The following is a 9987-nucleotide window of genomic DNA, read 5'->3' on the forward strand; positions in this document are numbered from 1 at the left end:
ACTACACTACAGTACGGTACACTACAGTACACTACACTACAGTACGGTACACTACAGTACACTACACTACAGTACGGTACACTACAGTACGGTACACTACAGTACACTATGGTACAGTGCACTACAGTACACTACAGTACACTACAGTACAATGCAATACAGTACACTACACTACACTACACTGCGGTACACTACACTACACTATGGTACACTACGGTAGACTACACTACACTACGGTACATTACACTACGGTAGACTACACTACGGTACACTACACTACACTTCACTACACTACACTACGGTACACTACACTACACTACGGTACGGTACACTACGGTACACTACACTACACTACGGTACATTACACTACGGTACACTACACTACGGTACACTACACTACGGTACACTACACTACACTACGGTACGGTACACTACACTACGGTACGGTACACTACACTACACTATGGTACACTACATTACGGTACAGTACATTACGGTACAGTACAGTACAGTACAGTACACTACACTACAGTACAGTACACTACACTACGGTACAGTACAGTACAGTACACTACACTACAGTACAGTACACTACACTACGGTACAGTACAGTACAGTACACTACACTACAGTACACTACACTACGGTACACTACAGTACACTACACTACACTACGGTACACTACACTACACTACGGTACAGTACACTACACTACGGTACAGTACAGTACTCTGGATTTTAACTCATTTAACTGGTCAATGATGATATATTTATATATATATATCTGTTAATATAGTTTGAGTAAGATTTTTTAAAATCTTTTTGAAAGAAGTCTCTTATACTTTTGAAATGTTACTGATTTGTAATATTGTGCTGATTTGGTGCTCAATAATTCTAAATTGTTATTGATGCTCAAATATTAATGATGCATACTTCCCAGAAACTGTGATATATTCTTTTTTGAACCTGAAAGAACAGCATTTATTTGAAACAGAAATCTTTTGTAGCATTATAAATGTCTTTACTGTCACCACTGATCCTTTTAAAGCACCTGTGCCAAATAAAACTATTATATATATATATATATTTATTTATTTTTTGCACATTATCAGCATTATGTAGCTATAGGGCAACATTTTCTCTCAAGATCAGGTTCCCATAGTGTTTTTCATGAACTACTGTGCAACAGTTGAAACTCAACAATGCAACGAAGCAAGCGGTCCAAAAGTGTTGCGTGTACTATTTCTAGATGATAGCTGCACTAGACAGCCCACACATCTCTGATGAAGCCCCGGCCGCTGAACCCATATCACACGCTCATGCCACACTGATGAGAAACGAGAATAACCACCAGATGCATCAACTTCTCTCAGTTATCCTCAATGCTGTCGCTTCTCGATGTCGCAGACTGATGCAGTTCGTACGAGGTCAGAGATGATGGTGTCACTAAGGTCCTCTATGTATGGTCAAACATACTCATCTGAATTCTGTTCCAGCTGATTTAAACTGTATCAAACTCAGAGAAAGAGAAACCAGCAGTTTGTGTAGTGAATGAATGAATGAACCCTGACTGTTCATTTATTATCTGTTCATTCAAACAATGGCTGGCAGTGGGACTTCACTGAAGGGGAAGTCGTGGCCTAGTGGTTAGAGTTTGACTCCTAACCCTATGGTTGTGGGTTCGAGTCTCAGGCCGGTAATACCACGACTGAGATGCCCTTGAGCAAGGCACCAAACCCCCAAATGTACTAAAAATACTGTACACAAACACGAGATCAAAGTGAAGGAAATGCCTTTAAACATACACAAACATGCTCTGATCTGCATCTCAATCAAAAACAACGCAAGTAAGCTTTACTCCTCTAATAAAGCTTGTCCCTAGATGTGTCTGTAGTAAGGTGACGTCTAATGGATCATGGGAAGATAAGCTCAGTGACATGAAACCACATTTCTCTGGTCACTTTCCCACACAAACAGGAAGTGTTTGGTCATATCCTGGTCTTCTGTGCAGCTCTATCTAAGAAACGCAGCTGTCGTCTCTCTCGAACACACAAACCCATCAGAGAGCCAGTCGTTACATGTCAGTGCTGCTGGCTAATATTACCAGAGCACACAGGAATGTCTCTCATACACCTCCAGTCAAAAGTTCCTGAACAATTCGATTGAAGTTTATACATTTGTATAATGGGGTTAAATGATATTACGAGACATCACAGTTTCCTGCAACGGGATGAACAGACTGTGTCACTATTTTAGAGGCTGAGGCAATAGAATTGGCCTCCGAAGATTTCCCTTGCCGCTGGAATAACAGACCAAGTTACTTTGACCAAATATGGCTGCTCCCAAACACTGGCAGGAGAAACACACCAGCGGTGCAGATCTCCTAAACGGGACACGCACACGCTCGGGACGTAAATCCAACACCTGTCACCTACTCGAGCGGAGACTAGTGTCGTGGATGATGATTAACAGACAGTCTGACTGACAGATCGCTGTTAAACACGGGCCACTACAACATTAACATAAATCTGCAGACACACACTGAATGCAGACGCTTCACCAGTAAATGTTCCTCTTGTGTGTGGATCTGAGTGTAGCTTGTCCTCGGGGAATGACAAGAGCACATCCTGTTCCTTCAGAGGAATCCAGCACCAACACATTCAGACAATTACACTACGCACTTCTGGAGACACATTCATTACGACAGGGTTCAGGGAGGACAAACCAAACCAATTATCCTACTTCATCATCCATCAGTTATCCTGAAGTCCTGAAGAAAGATCACTATCATTTACATAGACTGGAAGTGAAATGTAGCTTCAGAATGACAACGATTTTCTCTCATTGCATTCGTATCCTCCTTAATATAGTGCCTTTAAACACTTTAAACACTGTGACATCAATGCAACGGCACGTGACCAATCACAACGCAGCAAGTCTGAATGTGCACCCTCATAAGTGAATAACAACTTAAGCATTCAGCTAAAAGTCTTTTGTTCATCTTTAAGACACAAATGAAGATTTCTTAATGAATCCTTGTGTTTCCTATCCCTCCAATGAAAGTGCATTCCACCACAACTTCATAACGACTCTGTTAGTGATCCAAATCAACTAGGATCATATGATGAACAGATTTTATTCACATATAAACAACGGCTGATCCACATACTCAGAGCAGATCAAACACGGTGGACGCAGGATGAGATGTGCTCGTTTCAGGTCACCGTCCGCTGGTCTCAACACCCTCTCAGACCCTGAACACAAAGAGCCCTTCATGCCTCTGAAGCCCAGCACAGTTCTGCACAGTGTGCCTTCAATGACAGGCTTGTTACACACCGAGGAGGAGAGACACACACGCCGCGGCCGCACTGATCCCGTCTGCACACAGGCCTGCTGCAGCATCATTCACACTGCACTGGTGTGTGTGTGTGTGTGTGTGTGTGTGTGCTTAATAAAGAACACTACTGACATGTCGTGGGTTTTCTTGAAGACAATAGCAGGAAACACATGGGCAGACATCTTCTCCAAATAAACCATGACAGGGCTACTAACATATAAAGCCTGCTTTATCATATCTGATACATTCTTTTATCAAAATTATACTGTTGTCTGATTGAAAGTTTAGACTTTAGCAAGTAAAAGTACAATTGATGTATAATTTTAAACTTTTCAACCTTATAAAAAAAGCAATTTTTTTCAAATTTTTACATTTAAATTATTTGTACGGCACTTTCAAAATACAAATTGTTTCAAAGCAGCTTTACAGAAAATGCATGTGTCTACATCACAAAGCAGAAGTGAATGTGTTTTACAAGATCACAGAATCATAGACAGCTAACATGAAATATTTAACATATTCTGCCTTAAATTAAATTAAATTAAAGTGATTATTACAAGTGTGTTCATAATGATAACAATATAGAGACATTTTGGCAGGTGTGCTTTTTTAAGTGAAATCTTTTTTTATTTTTATAAAGTAAATGTCAAATTTCAAATTTACATAAAATATGATCATCGGGCTTTTGAGGAACTTTTATTTGTTAATCTCTCAACTCACCACTGCATTATATGTTTAACCCCAGACAAATATTTGATCATTTGCTAAGCATTTAAATATCTTTTTATTATAAATAAGAGGATTTTATCATTTGGGAGATATAGATTGACAACTGATATTAATATGCATTTTATTGTAAGTACTCTGCTATTGTATACAGCTGTCATTGATTTACCTCACAAGCTGTCACAAGTTCTTACTTTTTGACAATACAAATAACATCTGCTCCAAACTGCATATTTTTGATCTGAATTAAAATGATATGCTTTTTGGCAATAAAACATGATGTATCAAATACGACAAAACACACATGCAAACTCATTGAAAATGTTTCTGTTTATTTTGTCTAAAAGTTCAATAAACATTTAAATGCCACACACACACACACACACACACTCAGGCTTTACAAGGTTAAAACAGCTTTTGCTCAAGAGTGACCAGATTCTAGCATGCTTGGTGTAAGATCCTACTTCAGAAATGAATAGGATGTCCACATGTGAGTGACTGAGCTGCATGCTCTCTCATGCACAGACACACTGCAGCTCCACAGCTCTCACAAACCAGCGCAACATCTCTGTCATTGCACAGACAATTCAATTCAGTGCTGGATTAGATGAGTAACACAACTGTTTCTTCCTGCAATGTTGACGTCTCTCACCACACCCGATCTGAGCTCAGTTATGTCAGGCCTGAGGCCACACATTCCTCCAGCACGACTTCCTCTATCACAGCCCTCTTCACTAAAGACGCATCGCAACAACATCATTTCTACAAGACACACTTGTGTGCAACTGTCACAACTTCGCAGTGAACAATAATCTGACATGTTTCGACATCCTCGCGCCGTCTGTGTGTTTATGCACGGTTTACAGCTAACACATGAGAGGAATAACACCGCTTCTGTACTGCTGACAGTATAATAACTCGCGCGCGAGCTGTTACAGTTACAGTCTCACGCGCGCTTCATTCCTTCCGTGACGCGCGACCGCTACTCTCTTCACAGAGCTGTAGGCCAACACAATACATCACTTAAAGGGAAGAAGAGACAAAAGTGGTCTTCACAATGTACTTTCATGGCGCTAAACGCCTCACCTCGTTCCTTCCGTTATAAATGTGCTGCATATTCGCCTGAAGGGGACAAAAGTGAACTTTTAATGGGCTCAAGTCTCCTTTAAAGCATCGTTCACAATAATCATCAAAACATGGCGTTTTGTCAATATCCTACCGTGTTCCAGATCGTATCTAAACCCCTGAACTCAACGTCGTATTAGGGTTTTTCAGATCTTCGCATCGGAAGTAAACTTCCCTCCCTTGAGAAAGTTTAGCAGCTTTAGCTCAACCTGGAAATGAGTTTTTAGCTCTTACCTCAGGTTTCTTCGATCACTAGTTGTCCAGCTTCGGACAATAACCGCTATATGAGCACTCCCTGTCCCCAGCAGAAGTTGGCGGTGAGTAGATGTTGGTATGTAATGTCAGAAGTGATTTCTGCTCGGTTTGTGTTTAACTCCACCCTGCAGCGCGTGCGCTTCCTCACTGCACATCACTGGGGTCCGGGCTCGGAAACTACACACTACAAGAATACTTTAATACTTTCGCTAAACAGTTTTTGCTTTATGTTACGACGATGAAATATTCTTTTAATTATTTAGGGGCTTAAAGAATCAGAAAGGCTCCTCGTTATTGAATTATTATTATCCTGCTGTATTCAGCTTTTGTTTAGATGCTGGGAGCGGAACAGGCATCGTTATTATAGCACCGTCTTGTGTTCAACCTCAGAAATTCAATGCATGACCAGAGACTCTTAACTGAGGCATTCCTGCAATGTCAGATGGACAATATAGCCAGAAAATACAATATTTTGAACACAATAGATATATAATGTAAAGAGACACGATGCAGTGCTTATAATGTAATTCCAGATAATGCAATATTTATAAATTGTCTTTGAAAATTAACAAAGGATTAATTCTGCTGCACTTTTACTCCGTTTGACTTGAGAAGACATAATGAGCAGAATAACTACAACACAAAGAAAAGAAAAAAACTGTGGCGATATATATATAGAGAGAGATTATATGTAATTACTTACAAATTGTAATCCGTTACTGATTCCAGAATCAGAAAGATTACAAATGACATGACAACAATTGTAGCTAGTGATGTAATCTGTTACATTACATATTTTAGGCCGTATAATCAGATTACTTTTAGATTAATTGACCTAACGGTTCTTTAAATGGGATAATCTTGTATTAATGTACACATACAAAGAGTAATTTGTATTTGAATTTGTGCGCCTTCCACAGTCACAGTTATACATGATGAAATAACTTTGTATGCATGTGTTCATCAGTAGTTGATGCAATGTTGAAACTCATCTTAAACCTGAACTGATCCCGAGGTCGAATGCTAGGTGGCCACCTGACACCTGATCTCTGTGTGAATGTCCACAAAACATGACAGTCTTTCTGAATGTGTACAAGCACTGGTATATTTGAGAAAGGAAACTTTAAAAGATGAAGAGGAGTAAGAGAGAATCAATAAAACATGAATATTATATTGCTATTGTGTGAATAATATGTACAGTAATCCATAAACAAATAACTGTAGTCTGATAATAAGTTTTTAAATGTAAATGTAATTTAGTCTAAATACAAGTACTTAATTCTCAGAATCTGATTTCGTAATCATTCAGATCATTCATTCTCGAATGAATCAGCCATCTGAAGAATCATTTGAATGAACGACTCTTATCTTGATTTACCTAATATTTAAGTCACTTATTTTATCATTATTATTACTTTTTTTCCTTTATTTAAAGAAACAGGGACAGCGTACAATAAACATTAACCTCAAAGGAAGAGATGCATAGTATCGGGTTTTAGCTCAAGAGCTAATTTTCACCCGTAGTCCCTGGGCAGGCTGATGTTAAGCTAAAATATATAAAACATACATGAGTAATAAGATTTACACTTAGACCAGTATATGAAAGGTGGGTTAATGAGCTTCCCAAACCTGTCCTGGCGTACCCCCAACACTGCACGTTTTCTTTGTCTCCCTAATTAAACACATCTGATTCAACTCATCAGCTCATTAACCCATGTGATAATGAGCTGATGAGTTGAATCAGATGTGTTTAATTAGGGAGACAAAGAAAATGTGCAGTGTTGGGGGTACGCCAGGACAGGTTTGGGAACCACTGACTTAGACCTTAGAACACACACTTACACACACATATACATATATCTGGTCACATGTGGGGACACATTTGATTTGATAAAAGCCATTTCTTTGCTTGGCGTGTGAACGTGTAAGACATGTGCTTTTTTTTTTAGCTCTGTAGGAAACATATTCCACTGACGAGCGGCCACACAAGAAAAAGCAGTTTCCAAATACTGTCCTGCGTTTAGGGATCCTGCAATCACCTAGCACAGCGTTGTCATAAAGGATCTTATACATCAAACACAGATTGGTGTGAATTATCATATTTTCAAAGCTGAGAAATTGGTATTTTACAAGAATATGACAGTGATGGAATCGTCTGCTTTTCTTATAATGAATCTTTAGAGAGCTTTTATATAATGACTCGAGGGCAGTTTTAGTAGCCTGTGACCAACTTGTCATACAACATAGAAAATGAGGAACAGTCATTGCATTTAGATAGGCACCCGAGGCCTCGATTGTAAAGGAATTTCGAATGTATCTGAACTGTGCCATATTACATTTTAATGTATTTGTTAACTTTTTTATATGCTTTTTAAAGCCTAGATTTGGTTCCAATATGACATCTAAATATTTTACCTGTTCTTGATTTGAAATGATTTGTCCATCAATTAAAATATTAGGGTAAATTTGTATTTTAAAACGATTTGTTTTTCAGCCACAAAGAAACTTTCTTCATCTCTTTAGTCAGTTTGTGAGCGACTTCTTCCGCAGTCATCAGCATACATAATAATTTTTTCTCTTACACACAGTTGGTATGTCATTTATGTAAAGGGTAAAAAGCAGTGGGCCCAGAATAGAACCTTGTGGCACTCCCATGTTACAAGGTCTTAATGGTGATTTTTCATTGTCGACCGCAACACATTGTTGTCTGTCAGTAAGGTAAGATTGAATCCATGCTATTGTATTTGTGTCAAGAGAAAAATCAGATAGTTTGCTAATGAGAAGCTGATGATTAACTGTATCGAAGGCCTTTTTCACACCGCCACCATCAAGACTGGATTTGATGTCTTCTAGTAGGTAGCAGCACGCAGACCTGTGGAGTATCTTCTCCTGAACCCAAACTGGCAAGGATGTAATGCATCAGTGGTTGAGATGCTCTACTAGCTGTTCTGCCACCACCTTCTCAAAGATCTTGGAGATGGCTAATAGGTCGATAGTTTGAGACACAGAGCTTGTCTCTTGACTTGAAAATCGGCTTCACTACTGCTTTTTTTAACGCCAAAGGAAAATTGTTTATATTTATAGATTGATTCACAGCTTTTGCTAGTGGAGGAATTAGAATAGTTTTGTGTTCTTTTAAAAGTGATGTATCAAGTCTGAATATATCCTTTGTTTTACTATTTTTTAAATTTGATATTATTTTGGAAATTTCGTCTTCATCTATATTCTACAACCTACAGTAAGACGCATTACCATCCCCATGATCATCTCTGCAGCAGTTCACTTCAGGGTCTAATACAGAAATAAAAATAATCATTGTAGTGTTTAGCCAAAATAGAGCCCTCATTTTGAACAATTCCACAGATTTTGAGCTGTAAATGCTCCTGATTTATGTTTTTCCATCCCAATAGTTTATCCATGCTTCTCCACAGATTTTTACAATTACCCTTTAAGTCTAGAAAAAAAATTATATTCTAATTCAGTTATAATATTGTTGAAGAACATGTCCTGGTGCATGTTGGACTCCGGCAGGGCTGCCCTTTGTCACCGGTTCTGTTCATAATTTTTATGGGCAGAATTTCTAGGCACAGCCAAGGGCCGGAGATTGTCCGGTTTTGGGACCATATGATTTCGTCGATGCTTTTTGCGGATGATGTAGTCGTGTTGGCCTCCTCAGACCAGGACCTTCAGCGTGCACTGGGACGGTTTGCAGCCGAGTGTGAAGCGGTTGGGATGAGAATCAGCACCTCCAAGTCCGAGGCCATGGTTCTCAGTCAGAAAAGGGTGGATTGCCCACTTCAGGTTGGTGGAGAGTTCCTGCCTCAAGTGGAGGAGTTCAGGTATCTTGGGGTCTTGTTCACGATTGAGGGAAGGATGGAACGTGAGATTGACAGACGGATCGGTGCAGCTTCTGCAGTAATGCGGTCGCTGTACCAGTCTGTCGTGGTGAAGAAGGAGCTGAGCTGTAAGGCAAAGCTCTCGATTCTCCCGGAAGAGCTGGAGGAAGTGGCTAGGGAGAGGGAAGTCTGGGCGTCTCTGCTTAGACTGTTGCCCCCGCGACCCGGCCCCCGATAAGCGGAAGATGATGGATGGATGGATATTGTTGCATGTATTTACACAGCTTTCTTTATCAATTTTGTAGGCCCAGTCAGTTTCATTTAAATCATTTTTAAGGTGTTCTTGATTTGTGTACATAGTCTGTTTCTCTCTTATTCCGAGGTCACCGTGGCCACCAGATCCAGTACGTTTCCAGACCAGATGGTGGATCAGCACCTAGAAAGGACCTCTACCTCCCTGAAAGACAGCGGAGACCAGGACAACTAGAGCCCAGATACAGATCCCCTGTAAAGACCTTGTCTCAGAGGACCACCAGGACAAGACCACAGGAAACAGATGATTCTTCTGCACAATCTGACTTTGCTGCAGCCTGGAATTGAACTACTGGTTTCGTCTGGTCAGAGGAGAACTGGCCCCCCAACTGAGCCTGGTTTCTCCCAAGGTTTTTTTCTCCATTCTGTCACCAATGGAGGTTCGGTTCCTTGCCG

At 39.9% G+C, this 9987-nt stretch overlaps 1 protein-coding gene across 1 annotated transcript in view; it reads right to left on the reverse strand.

Annotated features, from left to right (window-relative positions):
- The window catches only part of LOC128021430 (talin-1), a 67000-nt gene extending 61390 nt beyond the window's left edge, over positions 1-5610 (reverse strand). The window contains exon 1 of the mRNA XM_052608583.1: positions 5423-5610. The gene's annotated coding sequence lies outside the window, so the exon portion shown is untranslated. The remainder of the gene's footprint in view (positions 1-5422) is intronic.
- Positions 5611-9987: the final 4377 nt, after the last annotated feature.

Source organism: Carassius gibelio, chromosome A10 (genome assembly GCF_023724105.1).
Source record: "Carassius gibelio isolate Cgi1373 ecotype wild population from Czech Republic chromosome A10, carGib1.2-hapl.c, whole genome shotgun sequence".
In the NCBI taxonomy this organism is placed as follows: domain Eukaryota; kingdom Metazoa; phylum Chordata; class Actinopteri; order Cypriniformes; family Cyprinidae; genus Carassius; species Carassius gibelio.